Genomic DNA, 20,588 nt, shown 5'->3' on the forward strand with positions numbered 1-20,588 from the left:
AGCATGGCTTTAGAGCCTGTAACCAGCAGTCTCCAGAGTGCCACTTTGTATTTCCTTCCCTTTTTGCAAGGGTATTTCCCTTGGTAATAGGGAAGTTCTAAAGGAAAATGTACAGGGTAGTGGAGCAATATTTTTAGGGGAGCTGGAACCCCCTCCTTGCAGGGACTCTGACTCTGTGACATGTGCAGGAAGCTACAGCTTTGCTTGTTGTGCAGAAGCCAGGTTGTGGCTCCCCTGTCTCATGGTGGCTGTGATCACACAGGTCAACAGGTGTTTCAGTGAGGTGACCTGAATGTCCTCCCTAGGGCTACGTGAGCAACTCTGCCCTGTCGGGCATCCCTGGTCAGAGCCCTCTCACTGTGGTACATGGCTGGTCCCCACTGAGATGAAGAACCCCTCTGATTCCAGCAGTGAGTGATCCAGTCAGGGAATCCTTTCCATGATCAGGAGGTGTTGCAGCCGGGGAAAACAGAGGGCCTTCCACCGTCCTCAGATTCACTTAAATGCACCATTTGCCCATTCTCAGACACACTCCATCTCAATTGACACTCTAATTCTTATGTAGGAATCCTCCTTACCTATCCTTTGAAATAACATTATAATTATACCAGTGATAGTAAGAAAATCTGGGCTTGAGTGAAGTTCCATAAGCCCAAATGGTAAGATACTATTTAGGCTTCAGAACAACTCCCCGATTCTCTAATTGGAACTTGATTTGAGGGTTTCAAGCTGAGGTTGTGATTCTATTTCTGTTAGTCTTCAGGATATGTGGAGGCAATCAGCACATTGTAAAGTTTTTTAAATTTTTCGCAAAATAGACCCAAGACAAAACTTACCATCTTAACCATTATAAAGTGTCCAGTTGACTTCCGGGAAGATGGCAACGGAGAAAAGCGGCGCTTATGAGCCCCGCTAACAACCAATCTCTATTACCACAAAATCAGTGCCTTTCATAGCCAGAAAACACCATCAGCAGAGAAACAAAAAATGTAAATACAAGGGACAGAGAAAAAAAGGGCCAGAAAAATGAGACACCAGAAAGAAACCAGACCATAGTGCTGCGGCCGGAGCCACGGCATGGGCACCATCTTCCCTTGCAGCACCAGGCCCCAGGAGGAGGGGAACTCATAATGGAGCTCAGAGCCAGAGAGGAGATACGCCAGCCTCACAGCCGAGGACATGGCAGCAGCGCCATACTGCCGACGGCAGCAGTGAGTTCACCAGACGGCACCAGACCAACGCACTCAACAGTCCACCAGGCTCCAGAGAGGAGCAGCGGACAGAGAGCCAAGGTGAGCAGCTGTGGATCAGCCGGGTGGAATTCGGAAGATTTTTCACCGCAGGGAGCTCTAAAGCTCCCAGGGGCTGGGCTCAGCACACCTTGCAGGGACTCAGAGTAGAGCTCAAAAACAGAGAAGAAATATGCAAGCTGAGGGCATGGCCGAGGGCATGGCAGTGGTGCATATTGCCACAAGCGGCAGCAGCAGCGAATTCACAGAGTCCACTACAGCTCCATCAACGCACTCAACAATAGTGAGTCAAAGTGCGGCCCCTAGAGGAGAAATCCCAGTACTGCACTCCAGGGACTTAACCCAGTGGGGGAGTGGCGGTGGCAGAGATATCACACCATAGTCACAACTCCCCACAGTATAATGCCCAACCTGGCACCCCCCCATGGTCTAAAGCATCCTTGATTGACTCCCTGGGTCTAAGACTTTGCAATACAACCCAGTAAAGGAGTAGTGGTGACTGAGATACCACAGACTCGAGATCCAGAATACCTTAAGTGAAGTCGTAGTGACCCAAGGGAAGAACCCAGAGAAGGCACAAACTTCTAAAATCATGGGAAAGAGAAATAACAATGGAGCAGTGAATGCCCACAACCCCACAACATCAGAACCTGATAACACAGAAACCCAGAAATCTCTAGAAGATCAAATCAGGAAAATAACTGTAGAAATAATAGAGGTGTTTCAAAAAGAATTCAGAGAGAGCCAAAAAGAGATAAAGGATGCAATTAGTGAAGTAAAGGCCTCAATTCAAAGTATAAACAACCGATTAGACCACATGGAGAATAGAATCTTGCTCCTAGAAGGTGATCACTCCAAAAATGAACGCATAGTTTCTAAATTAGAAAAAAAAAAAAAAACCGACAGCAGGAATCTGACATTGAAGAAATATGGGCCCATTTTAAGAGAGCTAACCTAATAATAACTGGAATAGAGGAAGGAAAAAGAAGGTGAAACCAAAGGGATCAACAATCTCTTCAAGGAAGTAATAGCAGAAAGTTTTCCAAACATAGAGCAAGAGGTCGATACACAGGTCCAGGAAACTTATAGAATTCCCTTTAGACAGGATCGGAGAAGAGGACCCCCACGCCACATAATTGACAAAATGACCAATGTGGAAGCCAAGCAGAGAATCTTAAAGGCAACAAAAACAAAGGGCCAAGTGACATTCAGAGGCAAACCAATTAGAATCACTCCAGACTTCCCAAACCAAGTCATGAGAGCCAGAAGGGCTTGGAGTAACATATTCCAAACTCTGAAAGAAAACAACTTCCAGCCAAATATTCCTACCCAGCAAAACTATCTATCAAATTAGATGGGGAAATAAGAAGCTTCCATGACAAACAGAAACTGAAGGAATGTATGTCTTCAAAACCAGCGCTAGAGAAAATACTCAAAGAGATTAACTACAAAGAAGAAATAGGTAACACACACCAGAACCAGAGAAACAAGATTTTCCATCCAACAGACAACTAAGATTGGTTATCTTTGGAGATTCATTATTTATGTTAGTCTTTTACCTATCTCTAAATTGTATTGTTTGCTTTGATTGTTGTTAATTTTTAGAATTTCTATTTGGAATATTAATATACCTTCAGATATAGCATTTGGAAATATTTTATCCCATTCTATCAGTAACTTTTAACTCTGTTTACATTGTCTTTGAATATACAATACTTTTTTATTTTTTAGGGAGTTTGTTTACCCTTCTGTTGCCTGTGCCATTGAAATCATATCCAAGAAATCACTGCCAATTTCAATGTTGTGAGGTTTAATGACCCAGATTTTCCTCTAAAAGTTTATAGTCTTAAGATTTATATTTAGATTTATAGATTTAGTCTTAAGATTTATATTTAGGTCTTTTATCTATTTTGAGTTAATATTTGTATGTGGTGTTAGGTAAGGTTCCAATTTTATTCTTTTTCATGTAATTATTATTTTTCAACAATATTTAGTCAAAAGATTATTATTTCATCCACCAAATGTTCATGGAAACCTTGTCAAAATAAACTTGACAATATATGGAAGAATTTATCTCTAGGCTTGTATTTAACTCCAATGGTTTATATATCTACCTTTATAACAGTACTACACTGTTTCAATTATTGTAGCTTTATAAGGTTTGAAATCATAAAATATACATTTTCTAGCTTTGTTCTTTTCCGAGATCGTTTTGGGTATCTAGAGTCCATATTCCATATTAGGATAGATTTTTTCTGAAAAATAAATATATAAATATATAATAGTTTCACCTAAAAAAAAGAAAAAATATTCTCTGGTAAGAAAGAAAGCAAAAAGAAATATTGAAATGTTATCTTTAAGTCATCAAAAGCTTGGTATCAGACAAATGAAACTGTTATGTGAGATTATCATTGTTAATTTTGGATAAATTGCTATAATACTAGATATCAACCACTAAGCCAAGCATGGGAAGTAGGGATGGGGAGGGAACGGGGTGGAGATCGGGTAGGGGCTAACTGGGTGATGTGTGCATGTATGTCTACAAAAGTTTTTTTTTATCCCATTATGATGTATGAATTCAGTTCACCAATAAAAAAATTTAAAGTGTCCAGTTGTTTTAGGTATAGCCCGGAGGTAGAAAGGCCCCTGGGTTCCATCCCCAGTACCAGCCCCAAAAAAAAAAAAAAAGGCAATCCTAGTATCACGTCTTGAGAATAAAATACTGTACTATTGAGTCCCTTATCAATGGGAGGTATTGATGAGCCTGGCATGGTGGCCAGTACCTGTTACCCCAGTACTTGGGATGCTGAGATAGGAGGACTACACGTTCGAGATCAGCCTCGGTAATGTAGGAAGACTCTCTTTCAAAATAAATAAATAAATAAATAAATAAATAAATAAATAGGCTGAGGATGATAATAAATAGAGAGCAGAAACTTTAGCAAACATCTAACCTTCCAAGCTTTAAGAGCAGACAGGGAGATTAGCACAGCACAGAGCCCGGGTGAGCACCTCCCTGTCTCCACCCAGAGGTGTCTGAGGCCACTTGGAGAGCCACAGCTCCATGATGTTTCTACAACTACTGCCCACAGAGGCCCATGTGGCCACTGCCTCTGTATCCGTCAAAGTCAGTCGGGGGCTTTGGCTCCGCTGGGATGTCAGCGTTCCTAAGAGCTTGCTTGCCACTCTCTTTCTTTTCTTTTCTTTTCTTTTTTTGGTGGTGCTGTGGCTCCTGGAAGCCCTTCTACCTCCAGGATACATTCCCATGGGCTACACTTCCAGACCTATTTTTTAACTTTTTTTATGTGGAAACAGGGTCTCTTAAGCCAGCAAGGCTGGCTCCGAACCAGTGCGATCCTCCTGTCTCCGCCTCCCAAGCATGGGGATTACAAGCATGCACCACCACGCCCGGCTCCCACTCTCTTTCTGACAAGAAGAGCAGACCAGAGAACTTCCCCAGTCATAATTTTGTTCATTCCTCAAGTTCAATAGGTCACAATAAATCTAGGAAACTAAAATGCAAAGGGCCACAAGCTCCTCCAAGGGGAGGTGCCTCATGACTTGTGCTTGTTGGTTTTAGAAAAGAGTGGAAGTGAACAGCATCAGAGACATAGACAGTTAGAAAATTGCTGAATTTGCAGTGTCTGCTTTAAGCAAAAAGTAAAGCAAATTAAAAAAAAACAAAGCATATTACATATACACATGCAGAAGGTATTATGTTTCCTCAATGTATAAATTAATCAATAATCCAGATGCAAGGACAGCCTAGATGTTGGGATTTTCAGAGACCGACTTGCAACTAACGTTTGGTGATATGTTAAAGGGTCTCTTAGGAAAACTGTGAACAGATGGAAAACCCCAGCAGAGATGTAAAACTTCATGAACCCAGTAGGAATCCTAAACATGAAAAGCACTGGATGTGAACAATGTGGGTATTTATTGTTCTTCCTTTCCTTTTCTGTATGTCCATTTCTTATTTATTTGCTTTGTTTTGCCTTTTTCAGCACTGGAGTTTGATTCAGGGATGCTCGACTCCAGGGCTACATCACCAGCTACTTTTTATTTTATTTTTTTTTTTTTGAGACAAGGTCTCACTAAGTTGCCCAGGCTGACATCACAGATGTCAGGCCTCCTACCTCAGACTCTGGAGTTTCTAAATATGGGTGTGCACCACCATGTCCACCAGGAGTAGAAACTTTCTGTGTGTGTGTGTGTGTGTGTTTAATATAATAAAGATAATAAATATATAATATATTATATAATTATATAAATGATATATTTACTAGATTTTACTTTTGGGTGTTTTAGTCTCACTATACACACACACACACACACACACACACACACATATATATATATACATTCATATATATAACATCATATAATGTATTATATAGTATAATATATATTATAAAATATGCAATATGTTATAAAATATATATGTAATATATAATATATTTTACATTTCTTGGTGCATTATAGTCTCATATATATTAACTTTCTTGATGGTTTATCAGCATACCAGAGTCAAAAGAACAATCAACCAATAACATAGATCAATAGAAATTATAACAACTGAATATTTAAAACAGGAAAAAAAGACAAGAGCATTCAAGAGCTGGGCTTTATTATTAAACATCTAACAAGGGTGACTAGCTTTGGCAACTCAGGCTCACATCAATTCAGCAAAAACTTGTTTTCAAATAAGAAATAAAATTGGGCTGGGAGTATAGTTCAAATATAGAAAGCCCCTGAGTTCAATACCCAGTACTACAAAAAATGAATAAATAAAAGAAATTAACAACTAAAGTTCAAAAAAGCCACCTGAGCTGGGTGTGGTGTCACATGCTTGTAATCCCAGCATTTGGGAGGCTGTGATAGCAGGATAACGGTTCACGGACAGCCTCAGCTACTTAGTGAGGCCCTCCATAACTTATTGAGACCCTGTTTCAAAATAAAATAAAAAAGGGCTGGGGATGTGGAACTTGGAGGTCGAATGCCCCTGGGTTCCATCCCCAGACCCACCAAAAAAAAAAAAAAAGCCACCTGATCTGAGCACACTGGTGCATGCTTGTAATCCCAGTACTTGGGAGGCTGAGACATAAGGATTGGAGGTGCATACCCAGCCTCCAAAGCTAAGCGAGGCTGTCTGCAATTTAGTGAGATCCTGCTTCAAAATAAAAGAATAATATGTCTACAAAAGTATTATTTTTATCCCATTATGATGTATGAATACAGTGCACCAATAAAAAAATTAAAAAAATAAAAACAAAGAATAAGTGAGTTCCAATTTGGGGCTCTACAGTGTGTCTGCGTGTTACTTTTTCTTTTCTTTCTATTTCCTACTAAATTTTAAGTAAGAGCTGCAAGCTTTAAAACAACTATAGAGTAGCTTTTGTACCACTGTGTCTCTGAAAATGATTCCATGGCTTTTTTTTTTGGGGGGGGGGTCTGGGGATGGAACCCAGGGACATTCAACCTCTGAGCTATACCCCCTACCCTACATTTTATTCTTTATTTTGAAACAGAGTGTCACTAAGTTGTGGAGGGCCTCACTGTGTAGTTGACACTGTCTGCAAATCGTGATCTTCTGGTCTCAGCCTGCCAAATGGTGGGATTACAAGCATGCCGCCACCATGCCTGGCAGATTCCATAGCATCTTGACAGTGGATTCTTTCATGGCACTGCGCCCTAAAGGTCAGTTCATCAACGTGTTGGTCCAGCCATCACTGCAGTGTGACTTGGGACAGGAGCTTGGCTGAGCAGGACAAGCCAAGCAGCCCATGGTCCTTCTTATAACAGGGTCCTGCAAGGGCTGCTATTAACAACAGCGGCAGCCAGCAACCTGACACAGCCCTGAAGCCATGGCCGTGGCAAGAGGGGCAGAGGGGAATTGGGAGCTTCTGCACCCTTGCGCCACACTCGTGTGCACCTTGCACCCTGTGGGCTGCAGGGGAGGGATGGGTGGCTCAGCAAATACTGGCCACCACTGCCTAGCTTTGGGAGCTACAGAGCCCAACCACGGAGGCCCAGGATCCTCAGGGTCCTACCGCCATCAGATTAACTTCAACCTGCTCTGTACCTATAATTCCTACACAGACTAATGTCCTCTGTGCCATGGGCTCCTCTCTTCTGTCACCTAAGATAGCATAGGCTGTTAATGGCCCATGTTCAGAATTTAGGAGCAGAGACTTCCGGGAAGATGGCGACCGAGAAAAGCGGGGCTTAAGAGCCCTGCTAACAACCAATCTCCATTACCACAAAACCAGCGCCTTTCATAGCCAGAAAACACCATCACCAGAAAAACAAAAAAACCACCAGGCTCCAGAGAGAAAGCGGACTGAGAACAGAGCTCAGGGCCACAGAGGAGACACACGCGCCCGAGGACGCGGCAGCAGCGCCATACTGCCGGCGGCAGCGGCGAACTCATCGGACGGCTACAGCAAGCCGAGGTGAGCCGCTGCGGAACAGCCAGGCAGGATCTTTCAGCGCAGAGAGGATTTAAAGCTCCCAGTGGCTGAGCTCAGCACACGCTGCAGGGATTCAGAGTGGAAATCAAAACCAGAGAAGAAAAAATACGCCAGCCTCATGGCCGAGGGCGTGGCTGCGGCACCATATTGCCACCGGCGGCGGCAGCAGCAGTGAATTCGCCGAATCCAGTACAGCTACATCTGCGTACTCAAGAACAGTGAGTCAAATTGCGGGCCACAGAGGAGAAATCCCAGTACTGTACCTCACTGTACCCAGTGAGGGAGTGGTGGTGGCAGAGATATCACACCATAGGAGAACGTGCAACCTGGCACCCCCCCATAGTTTAAAGCAGCCTCTATCGACTCCCTGGGTCGGAGACTCTGTGATAAAACCCAGTAAAGGAGTAGTGGGGTCTGAGATACTACTGACTCGAGATCCAGAACACCTTAAGTGAAGTCATAGTGACCCAAGGGAAGAACCCAGAGAAGGCACAAGCATCCGAAATCATGGGAAAGAGGAATAATACTGGAGCAATGAATACCGCCCACAACCCCACAACATCAGAACCCGATAAAACAGAAAATCAGAGATTTCTAGAAGATCAAATCAGGAAAATAACTGTAGAAATAATAGAGGTGCTTCGAAAAGAACTCAGAGAGAGCCAAAAAGAGATAAAGGATGCAATTAATGAAGTAAAGGCCTCAATTCAAAGCACAAACAACCGATTAGAACACATGGAGAACAGAATCTCGCTCTTAGAAGATGAGCAATCCAAAAATGAACGCATAGTTTCTAATCTAGAAAAAAATATCCGACAGCAGGAATCTGACATTGAAGAAATATGGGCCCATTTTAAGAGAGCTAACCTAAGAATAATTGGAATAGAGGAGGGAAAAGAAAGTGAAACCAAAGGGATCAACAATCTCTTCAAGGAAGTAATAGCAGAAAATTTTCCAAACATAGAGCAAGAGGTCGATACACAGGTCCAGGAAACTTATAGAACTCCCTTTAGACAGGATCGGAGAAGAGGATCCCCACGCCACATAATTGTCAAAATGACCAATGTGGAAGCCAAGCAGAGAATCTTAAAGGCAACAAAAACAAAGGGCCAAGTGACATTCAGAGGCAAACCAATTAGAATCACTCCAGACTTCCCAAACCAAGTCATGAGAGCCAGAAGGGCTTGGAGTAACATATTCCAAACTCTGAAAGAAAACAACTTCCAGCCAAAAATTTCCTACCCAGCAAAACTTTCTATCAAATTAGATGGAGAAATAAGAAGCTTCCATGACAAACAGAAACTGAAGGAATTTATGTCTTCAAAACCAGCGCTAGAGAAAATACTCAAAGAGATTAACTACAAAGAAGAAATAGGTAACACTCACCAGAACCAGAGAAACAAGAGTTTCCATCCAACAGACAACTAAGATTGGTTATCTGTGGAGATTCATTATTTATGTTAGTCTTTTACCTATCTCTAAGTTGTATTGTTTGCCTTTATTGTTGTTAATTTTTAGGATTTCTAGTTGGGATATTAATATACCTTCAGATATAGCATTTGGAAATATTTTATCCAATTCTATTAGTAACTTTTAACTCTGTTTACATTGTCTTTGGATATACAATATTTTTTTTATTTTTTAGGGAGTTTGTATATTCTTCTGTTGCCTGTGCCATTGAAATCATATCCAAGAAATCACTGCCAATTTCAATGTTGTGAGGTTTTATGACCCGGATTTTCTCCTAAAAGTTTATAGTCTTAAGATTTATATTTAGGTCTTTTATCTATTTTGAGTTAATACTTGTATGTGGGATTAGGTAAGGGTCCAATTTTATTCTTTTCCATGTAATTATTATTTTTCAACAATATTTAGTTAAAAGAATATTATTTCCACCACCAAATGTTCGTGGAAACCTTGTCAAAAATAACTTGACAATATAGGGAAGAATTTAGCTCTAGGCTTGTATTTAACTCCAATGGTTTATATATCTGCCTTTAGAACAGTACTACACTGTTTCAATTATTGTAGCTTTATATGGTTTGAAATCAGAAAATATATATCTGCTAGCTTTGTTCTTCTTCAAGATCGTTTTGGGTATCTAGAATTCATATTCCATATTAGGATAGATTTTTTTCTGAAAAATAAATATATAAATATATGATAGTTTCACCAAAAAAACAGAAAAAAATATGCTCTGGTAAGAAAGAAAGCAAAAAGAAATATTGAAATGTTATCTTTAAATCATCAAAAGCTTGGCATCAGACAAATGAAACTGTTATGTGAGATTATCATTTTTAATTTTGGATATTGCTATAATACTAGATGTCAACCACTAAGCCAAGCATGGGAGGGAGGGATGGGGAGAGAATGGGGTGGGGATCGGGTGGGGACTGACTGGGCAATGTGTGCATGTATGTCTACAAAAGTTTGTATCCCACTATGATGTATGAATACAGTGCACCAATAAAATAAAATTAAAAAAAAAATAAATAAAAAAAAAAGAATTTAGGAGCAGAGAGCATCCATAGGTGGCTACTCTGATTTATTGGCAGTTTTAGGCTTCTATCCCCACCTAGCTAATGCAACTTTCTGAGGCAGAATAATGAAAAATAGGAATGTCCCGCCCTCAAGAATCCAGCTCTGCCAGCTACAATCCTTCTGCAGCTGATGAGAATATTCTGGGAATACAGTGTTTTGTTAACTGGTAGCACCCCAAATTTCTAAGCTTTAGTAGAGAGAACCTCATGTGGAGAAAGATGAACAGAGGCAGGGTGTGGGGTGGCTCAGGCCCACACTCTTCAGAGGCCCACTTGGTAAGCCACAAAGAGCCACCACCATCAGGAAGCTCAAGCAAGGTACTCATGATATGGGAAAGAAAAGTCAGAGCCCTGAAATACCAGTAGTTACAATTTTAGACTTAGGCTAGGGAAAATTAGAAGACCCTTGCTCCCTCCCCTCTCTGTCAGCAAGCTGACAGTCCTGACAATCAGCTGAGAAGAGAAATGGAAATCAGAGAGTTTCTAAATCAATGGGACCAGTCCCTCCCTATTGTATACCTGGAGAGAGGACAGAACAGGGTTTCTCTGTAAACACAAACCAGGCAGCATGAGCCCAGACAGAGTACATCTGCTGGATAAGAGAGAGATAAGGCCTCCAGTAACATGCACTTTCTGCTTCTGTAGGGAATTCAACCCCTGCAGTCCACAGTTCCACAGAAAAGGAAGAAGATTTTTTTGTAGTAAGTGTGCAGATGCAGCCACCTGGACAGTAGATTGGGCATGGGGACCCCAGTCATGAGCCCCAGGCTGCAGTCAGAAGGAAATTTCTTTTTTCTTTTCTTCTTTTTTTTTGGGGGGGGGTACTTGGATTCCTGAAAACCCTTCTACTTCCAGGCTACACTCCCAGACCTATTTTTATACTTTTTTTTTTTTTTTTGGAAACAGGGTCTCTTAAACCAGTGCTGCTGGCTTCAAACCTGCGCGATCCTCCTGTCTCCGCCTCCTAAGCACGGGGATTACAAGTGTGTGCCACCACGCCAGGCTCAGAAGGAAATTTCTAACAAATAAATTAACATATAAACAGATGCTACAGCCTAAGCTCAGAAAATATAAAGAACTCTTCAGAACTGAGCTGCCTAGTTCACCTGGACTCTAAACATTTGAGAAAGTTCCTACTGGTCATTTTATGGCTCTGGGGGTAGGGTTAAGTCTTCACCCACAGAGTTTAGTGGAATGGAGATCAAAGAGTTGGCTGTAAGTATGCAGATTTATTTCGAAGTCTTTTATTCTGCTCCATTGGTCTGTGTGTCTGTTTTTGTGCCAGTACCATGCTGTTTTCATTACTATGGCTTTGTAGTATAAAATCAGATATTGTGATTCCTCCTTTATGGTTTTTGTTGCTGAGCAAAACTTTGGCTATTCTGGGTTTTTTGTTGTTCCAAATGAATTTAAGGACTGCTTTTTCTATGCCTTTGAGGAAGGACCGTGGTAATTTAGTTGGTATTGCATTAAATCTGTAGATCTCTTTTTGTGTTTTATTCAATGGTGAAAGTTGAGTGAGGAGGAAAGTGAAGTGATAAATGCAAGAATAGGGTAAAGCCACAGATCAAATAGGATGAGGGCACAATTTGGAAAGGTGGTATATAGTAGAGATGAGAGATGGTGAATATGTAGTAGGGTTCTAGTGACCAATGTAGGGTACTTAGTATAGTGATAGGAAGTGGATTTAATACAAGACAAAGAAGAGAAAAGAAAAAAGGAAAATGGATGTAGAAAAGAGAATAGGTATGTACAAGGGAAGAGGCTTGTGAAAGGTGTGGGGAAGAGACCAAACAATCAACCAACCACACACACTCACACACACACACACACACACACACACACACACACACTCACACACACACACAAACACAGAATCAAAAAACAACAACAAAATAACGCAACCCTAGGAATATATGATTACTCAGCAGACTGCTCCTTTTCTGCTGCAAGCCTGGTTCTCTGAGTCTCTCTCCGTCTACGCTGATGGCTGGTATCAGTGGGGCTGGATCTAGTGTTCATGTAGGCGTTCCTCCATGTTTTCCACCAGTGCTGAGCCTGCGTCTCTCCCTGCCATGTAGATAGCAGGTGTCTCTGAGAGCAAATCCAGTGTATACGTAAGTCCTTGTTCTCCACAGCAAGGGCTGGGTTGGCCTGACTTCTCTCTGTTCCACGTCATTGGATGGTCTGTGGTGACCTCATGATCCTGCTATTTGGATCTAGTGTTAAGCATATGTCTCCCTCCACGCTTTTCACTGATGCTGAGCCTGAGTCTCTACAAGTCTCTGATATGTCCAGTAGCATAATCTACCCCCACCTTCACTGGGTTGAACTGCAGGCAGCCAGAAGCTGAGGCCACGGGGTCTCCTCACACTGCATTCTCCATCCCTGGCTGGTGAAGAGGAGCCTGCAGTGTGCAGGTCCTGTGGGCTTGGCCTCAGGGAACATCGCTGACCACTTAACCTTTCTTTATGCAAAGAATATGCCAGTGTTGTCATATTCTAGTGATACTGATTTTGGAAATCGGTGAGGGTGACTGGGCTAGACTTAGTAATATAAAACAATAATATATGTTATAATATTATATTACTACTATATGTACATACTACATGTACTATAGTATACTATATATAATAAAACCTCTTTTATTCAGGTGACAAAATTATGTTGTTCAAATATAAATATTCACTGGCCAATCATTCAGATATTTAAAAACCAGGATAGAGCCACAGAATAAAGAAACGAGCCCACTAAATCTACTGTTGTAGATATGCGTAGAAAAACTCCGTGGGGCAATTTGACCTCTAAGCATTTAGAGACTGTTAAGACATGATTTTCCAGAGAGGCTTCCTCTGGCTTCTGTTTTCACAGGGAAAAGCAGCACTGTCACCAGAAGCCATTAGAACTGGTTCTCTCAGATCCTTCTGGATGGCATCACAGCACTAAAATACCTGTGCCTGTCTGGGTGCGGTGGCTCTCACCTGTAATAACAGTATGTAGGAAGCTGAGACTGAAGGATTGCAGGTTCACGGCCAGCCTCAGCAACTTAGTGAGGCCCTTGCAAATTAGTGAGACCATGTTTCCAAATAAAAAATAAAGCAGGGCTGGGGATGTAACTCAGAGGTAGAATACCTCTAGGTTCCATCCCCAGTCAAACACACACACACACACACACACACACACACACACACACACACACAGTGTCTTTTATGGAAACACTGGAATGTCTTTCCTTCTCCTCTCATAGGTGCAGGAGCTCAGGAGGCTGAGGGGATGCAGCCTCCCCAGATGTAACTGTTCTGAGTGCTTCGAAGCCCCAGAGGTTTGCCAGTTCTTTAGAGGAGTCTTATATCCAGGTCTCCTGCAGGGAGATCCTGCAACCCAGCATGCAGGGGCCATGCCCACAGTCAGGTTCCAAGCATCCTGGGTGCTATGAGATCTGCCTGTGTCCCTGGAAGTATCTAAGGTGGTGTTAATTAATTTCCCTTCCTCATTCACACCCCTCTCACAGGTCTCTGGTTTCAAAATCCACTTCCTGGACATGTCCTCTTCCACAACCCAAAGTAGCTTAATGCAAGACAGAAATCTTATTCTGATCAGGGGCAGCAATCAGTCTCTAAGGGAAATCACATAATGACTCATGTTGGAAAAAGAAATAGAAGAAAAGGAAGAAAAAATAAAGAAAAAGGAAGATAGGAAGAAGGGAGATAAAAAGAAAAAGAGTTAGAAAGAAGAAATAAAGAAGGAAGGGAAATAAAGGAAGACATGAGTCAGGAGAGAGGAAGGAGGGAGGGAATGATCATGGGGGCAGGGCGCCGGCTGGTCTGGCCTGCCCAGCAGATGGCAGCAGAGCCCCGGGTTGTCCTGGCACTGGCTTCAGCCATTGGGAAAGCCCTTCCTCATTCTTCTCCTTTCCACCTGCCAGGCTTCATAAGCACCTGCTGTAGAGCTGCCCCTGAAAATCGTCATTTAATCAAGCAACACATGTTGCCAACATCTCGCCCTTCACCATTTATCAATGGCATTAATTCAGAGGAAACCGGGAGCACTAATAGCTTTAGGCAGTTGTTTCAAAAAGGAGACATTCATAAAGGCAGACACACTGTGAGGGACAGCCAACCTGCTTAAAGTAGAGAAGAGGGAGGCACAGGGGAAAATCCTAGACTGCCTTCCTCTTCCACTCTGTTACCACAGTTTTCTCTGCCATCAAGTCGCAGATATTTGGCTTAATGTTTGGCTTAATATGTGGTTTGCCTAGGTGGCCACTTGAACTCTCTCCACATTTAGTAACACTCTCTGTAATATATATATATATATATATATATATATATATATATATATATATATATATATTTTTTTTTTTTTTTTGGTGGTCCTGGGAATGGAACCCAGAGGCTTTCTACCTCCGGGCTACACTCCCAGACCTATTTTTATATATTATTTGGAAACAGGGTCTCACTGAGTTCCTGAGAGCCTCACTAAGTAGCTGAGGCTGGCTTTGAAGCCATGCGATCCTCATGTCTCAGGCTCCCAAGTGCTGGAATTACAAGCTTGCGCCACCACGCCCAGCTGTGATGTATTATTTTTTTAAATTCAGAAATTGGTGTCTGAGGTCTAATTTCATATTGTCAAAACTATGCCCTGTAATAGCCCATACCAGCAGTGTCTTAGTGTCTTAGTGGTCAGATTATTGTAATGTTGGAAGAATTCCTTATGGGAAATGACAGGGTCCTGTAAAATGATAGCTGCTGGAATTCTACAAATTTAATTAAGCTAGGGCTAATTTGATAAGATGTATTGGGGAAAAGATTCACCCCAAAACTCTAAATTTCTGAAAGGAATTATTTCTTACCTGAAAGAGTCAGGAAGGCCCAAGACCCTAGATGGTACTACAGAATCAACCTGTAATTTCTGTGCTATCATTGATTAGGATCTTTCTACTATTCCACCTGTTTAGTGCACCTAGAGTGCTTACATCAGTATATCGACTAAAAAGGGCAGATTTTTTTGAAGCAATATTATAAGTGAAATCATGGAAAATTGACAATGTTGGAAGAAGATGAGATAGATAGGCTTACTTGTGTTTCATTTGAGATCCTCTACTTAGATTAATCTCAGTTAAATATAAAAGCCTAAAATGTTCAAGAAGTGCTTAATGGCTTTATGCTGCTACATTAATGATTTATGCTCAATTGAAATGAGAATTTCCAGAAACATACTAGCAAGTAAAAGGAGGCATCATTGGTCTTTCTGTGTCCATCTGCTGTGTGTGTGTGTGTGTGTGTGTGTGTGTGTGTGTGTGTGTGTGCGCATTTTAATCTCCTTTGAACAAAGGAGCAGCCTCAGCCTGGGACAAAGCCTGTGGGCTCAAGCCCAGGTGCACTTGCCCTATATACAATTTTATATCACACTGCTGCTTTGCAAGAACAAGCTGGGTGTGGCATTGTGCTTCCTCTTGCTGAAGAGTGTGGAAGGAAAGCAGGTGCAGAACTAAAATGGGGTCCAGGATGCTCCTGTGAAGAATATCTGCAGAGACATTTGCTCAGAAAAAGATTCTTTCCCAGGCCAGGCGTGGTGGCGCAGCTTGTAATCCCCGCACTTGGGAGGCAGAGACAGGAGGATCGCGCTGGTTCTTGAACCCCACTCTGAAAGGATTCTATAGCAAGCATTGCCTTCAACCTTTGAAGGGCATTTTCAGCAATGGTAGTCTCTGAAATGGCTGTATAAGTTCTTTTCTCAGGCTCCTGATTTCATTATCTCAATCCTTCTCCATTCTTCTTACCCGCTAGCAGTAAAAAAAAAAAAAAAAAAAAAAAATTACCAGTCCATTCATAGACTAATACCCTTCTTTCCAATAAACACACAAACACGCACACACCACACACACACACACACACACACACACACACACACATCCTGCTATTGAAAGCTTACTATGTTCCAGATCCTGTCCTTAAACAACCCATTGCCTGTCTTAGATCTCATTTGTACATCATTCTTTCTCATAAAATATTATTTCCAGATTAGCAATAGAAACAATGAGACTTTGAGAGGTCAAGCAACTTGTCCAAGGGCTCCTAAAATAGAGGAGAATTGAAAACTAGCCCCACCTGGCCCTGAATCTTATACTGTTCACATCCATTATAAGGCCTCATCACATTTTCTAAATTATGCCCCACTTAAAAGTATACTAAGGACACTGTCACAATCCACAGCCTCCTCCCTGGACCTTCACCTTCCCCCATTCATTCACCGCCTCCCATGTCATGAGCTCACCAGCAGCCTCTTTCCCTGTGTTTACATTGCACCAGCCTGTTCTCTTGGAGCTCCCAGCCTCAGGGAGCCACCATGCAGGCCTTCAGCACAGTTCTGGGATCAGCTGGGAGCCTCTCTAACCAGGGAAGGCCTGAGCATATGCTGCTGGCCCACCAAGTGCCCCTCATCTTGAAGAAGTGGCACGGGCATTATGCACAGTGTGGCCTGTTTACATTGCTAAATTATCTGTGTGGCTTTCAAAGCATGTGGTTTCCCCTGGGCAACAGCTGGGGTCTCCAGGCTGTTCATGGGCCTAACCTCCATGCCAGCCCTTGCAGATACAGGATCCAGGCCCGCCCATTGCTGAGCCAGCCCTACAGCCTGTGCTTTAGGTATACACTGGATTTAGCCAGCTATCTTGGCCTCCAACACCAAGAGGAAGCCATTAGAACTCTATGTCTACTCAGTGTCAGCCGTTTCCTACTGCCCCAGGCTCCATGCTGCCCTGTAGCTTTGTGCTGCAGCAGACATGGGGGCCAGGCTGTCCCATGGATCCCATTAATAAACAGGTCCTGGTGTCACCAGGCTATAAGATGACTCTGTGTACCTAGGTCCCAGGTTGGCCCTTAAGGCCCAGAACCCACACCAGCCTTCTCACACCTAGACTCTGCACCAGTACCTGCATACCCGGCTTCCAGGCCATCTCAGCACACAGGCTACAGAAGGTTCCCACACACCCTGGCTACTGGCTAGTCCCGGTGCTCCTTGGGCTCAAGGCAGCGCCTGTGACTCTAGACTCCAGCTTGGCCCCGTCGATTCTGGCTCTGTTGTAGCTCTAGGATCATATGATCCTCAGACACAGGATGACCCCACAGCCCTAGGCTCCAGAGGACCAATGCCCCCAGCCTATTCCAGCAGACCAAGACCCAGCCAAGTGTGCATGGTGACAGTATCCCCCATGGACTGAGGCTCCAAGCTGACCTAGGCTCCAGGTCAGCCCCATGAGCCCAAACTTAGAACCACTCCCACAGACTCAGGCTTCAGGTCTGTCCCAGGGGCCCAGGCACCAGCTTCACCCAATACCAGACCAAAAACTGGATCCAGAGGCCAGGCCCTTTCCAGCAGACTCCAATTCCAGGTCCATCCCAGACCCAGTTACTGAAGCCTGCTTCAAACCTGTGATCCTCTTGTCTCAGCCTCTCAAATACTGGGATTACAGGTGTGTGCCACCATGCCCAGCCAAACCACTCCCATTTTAATGATGGAATTTGCAGTGCGTGATTTATAAAAATCTGTTAATTCCCCTCTTCAAAAAAACCTCTCACCAATGCAGAGAATGCTGAGAGAGTAACTCATAATTTTACAAGTGTAAATTAGGCAAGGTGATGTGATTAATCATACTGTCTTCTCTTTAAGGAACATGCCAACTAATACATGCAGCAGAGATAGAATCAAACATTCAAATGTTGTAATCCCTGAAGTATTAGCAGATCTAGGCAATAACTGTCAACACTGGCAAAGCAGAGTGGTGCGCTGTAATCCCAGTATTGGGAGGTTTAGCTTGGAGCACAAAACACCTCTGGGTTGAATCCCCAGTACCAAAATAAAGTATGGAATATCAGATGATTTCTATTGAGTGTTGAATATATATTTCCTTTGGGGAGTCTATTGAGGAAGTGTCTACCAGTACCTGTATGGTAGAATGTTGGCCCTATGCCCTCTTCTGGTGGTTTCAAACGGTTTTAATTTCTCAGTCTTTGATCCATCTTAGTTGATTCTCATGCAGGGTGATTCCATTCCTCTACATATAGATAACCAGTTTCACAACATCCTTTGTTAAAAGGCTGTATTTTCTCCTGAATATGTTTTTGGTACCTTTATCAAAAATATTCAGGTTATAAACTTGATCCTTTCTTCTGAGTCTTTCCTTCTGCTCTATTGGTGTATATGTCTGTTTTGGTGCTAATACTGTGCTATTTTTATGATTATCATTTTGTGGTATATTTTGAAACCAGGTATTGTGATGGTAGAATTTTCTGGGTCTTTTGTTTTTCATATAAAATTGATGACTGATTTCTCTAGATCTGCAAAGAATGATTGTGGTATTATAATAGAGATTACATTGAATATGTAGATTACTTTTGGTAGGGTGGACATTTTGATTGTATTTATTCTGCCTATCCAAGAGCATGGGAGGTCTTTCCATCTCTGAAGATCTTCTTCAATTTCTCTCTTTAGTGCTCTATACTTTTCATTGCAGAGGTCTTTTTCTGCAGCAGACTGGCTCAGCTGGGCACAATAAATCTGGCACTGAGTCCGCTCAAGACCGAGTTTCTCAGAAAGATGGGCAAAGGCTTCGGTTGCAGTTCTGCAGCCACTTATCTGCAGTGATTTTTTCCCTTTTTATGAAATAAACTCCTTTAAGTTCCTATTCACGGCGCTAAAAGTGGAGATTCCTCTCTGGGAAAGAATCCGACATGGACAAATGCCTCTAGTGCAATTGACACTTTATTACAAGAACCCAGAAAATTTATGTCCTTCACCAGTGAGATTAATAGTAAAAAAAAAAAAAAAAAGAAGAAGAAGTGTATGCACCACAAAACAATAGTGAAGGACATGTAAACAAAGTAAAAAGACACTAGTTCTGCATTCAAGATTAGCTCTGGATCTTGTGACCAAATCCAGCCCCTTGTCTTTGAGCCCTGTGCCCTTGCAGACAGGCGGCTCCAAAGGGCAAATTCCAGAAGACACAGGCACGCCCAGGGCTTGGAGAAGACAGCCTCTCATGGAATCTCCTTTAACTCTTTTCGGAACTTTCCATTCCTAGGGCTTAGTCCATATGGCAGGCATGGGGAGATATGGCAATCCAGGGGGATGCAATGGAGGTCTCCCAGGTTTCGTCCACATTGCCATCTAAAGTCTGAAAGCTTAAACAAGCTCATAACACAGTTTATCAGATAAACACCAAAAAGTAACATGAAGTTTTTAGATTTAGTTGTCAGATGTACTTCTCTAGCTGCTGAGCACTTTTCCTCAAATGATAGGCTTATTAGAAGCCTATTCCTCTTTTAATAATCCATTTTCCTATCACAAACCCTCTGCAACTTCCTTTTCTTTTCTGATTACCCTGATTCTCTCTTTCCCATTTGGGACAATCTTAGGATAAGCTCTTCTTCATACAAAATGCTTTCTTATTCTCACAATATTTCCTTTCTTTCACACTTACACATTTATTATATCTGTCCTTTGTTCTGACATATTCATTTCTTAACCACGTGGCGCCTGCCTCCCTGTCTCGGGCAGCGCACATACTGGGTGTAAAGGTCAAGAATCTTCCTAGCCTTCAGCTCTATTGTATCAAGCAGTATTGGCTGCTCATCAACTAGGCTACTTTCAAGTCACACACAAAGTTTATCTTCTCTGTATCTAAGCCGGATCACAAGGAGAGGGGGTAAACAGAGGCATGGTTGCCTCCCTTGCAAGTTTTTAGGGCTAATGACTTCAGCGGACTCTTAAGGCTTTTACTATAGGTTAATGATTAGAATGAAGGTCAGAGATAGAGGGGAAATCTGCATTTGTAATTGCTGTAACTGGAATGCTTCCACAGCATCTAAATTCTGACTAGATTTTATTACCATTTGAGCAAAGCCGAGGGCGTTTAGAGGCTTAGACAAATTACTGGAAATTTTATTTTTCACGGACTCACTTTTTCTCACAGTCCTGATCTTACTTCACCGGAGCAATTCGTGTGGAAAGTTAAAAGAATCATTACCAAAAGAATAGTAGTTATGAAAGAATATCTAAGAGTGGGGGAGTACTTTGGCCAGAGACAACAATTCCCCTCGGGGCTCTGCTTCCTTTAAGGTTAGCCAATTTCTTGCGTGGGGATCACACGCAGGTGCTGAGGAAGAGGGGGCATTTTACCTCCTTGGTTAAATTTCTCCTTATGCATTTTATCCTTTGTGAGGTTATTTTGAATGAAATTGTTTTCTGGATTTCTTTCTAAGTGGAGTTATGATTGGTGTTTAGGAATGCTAATGGTTTTCACAAGTTGATTTTGTATGTAGCTACTT

This window comes from Muscardinus avellanarius (genome assembly GCF_963383645.1).
Source record: "Muscardinus avellanarius genome assembly, chromosome: 16".
In the NCBI taxonomy this organism is placed as follows: domain Eukaryota; kingdom Metazoa; phylum Chordata; class Mammalia; order Rodentia; family Gliridae; genus Muscardinus; species Muscardinus avellanarius.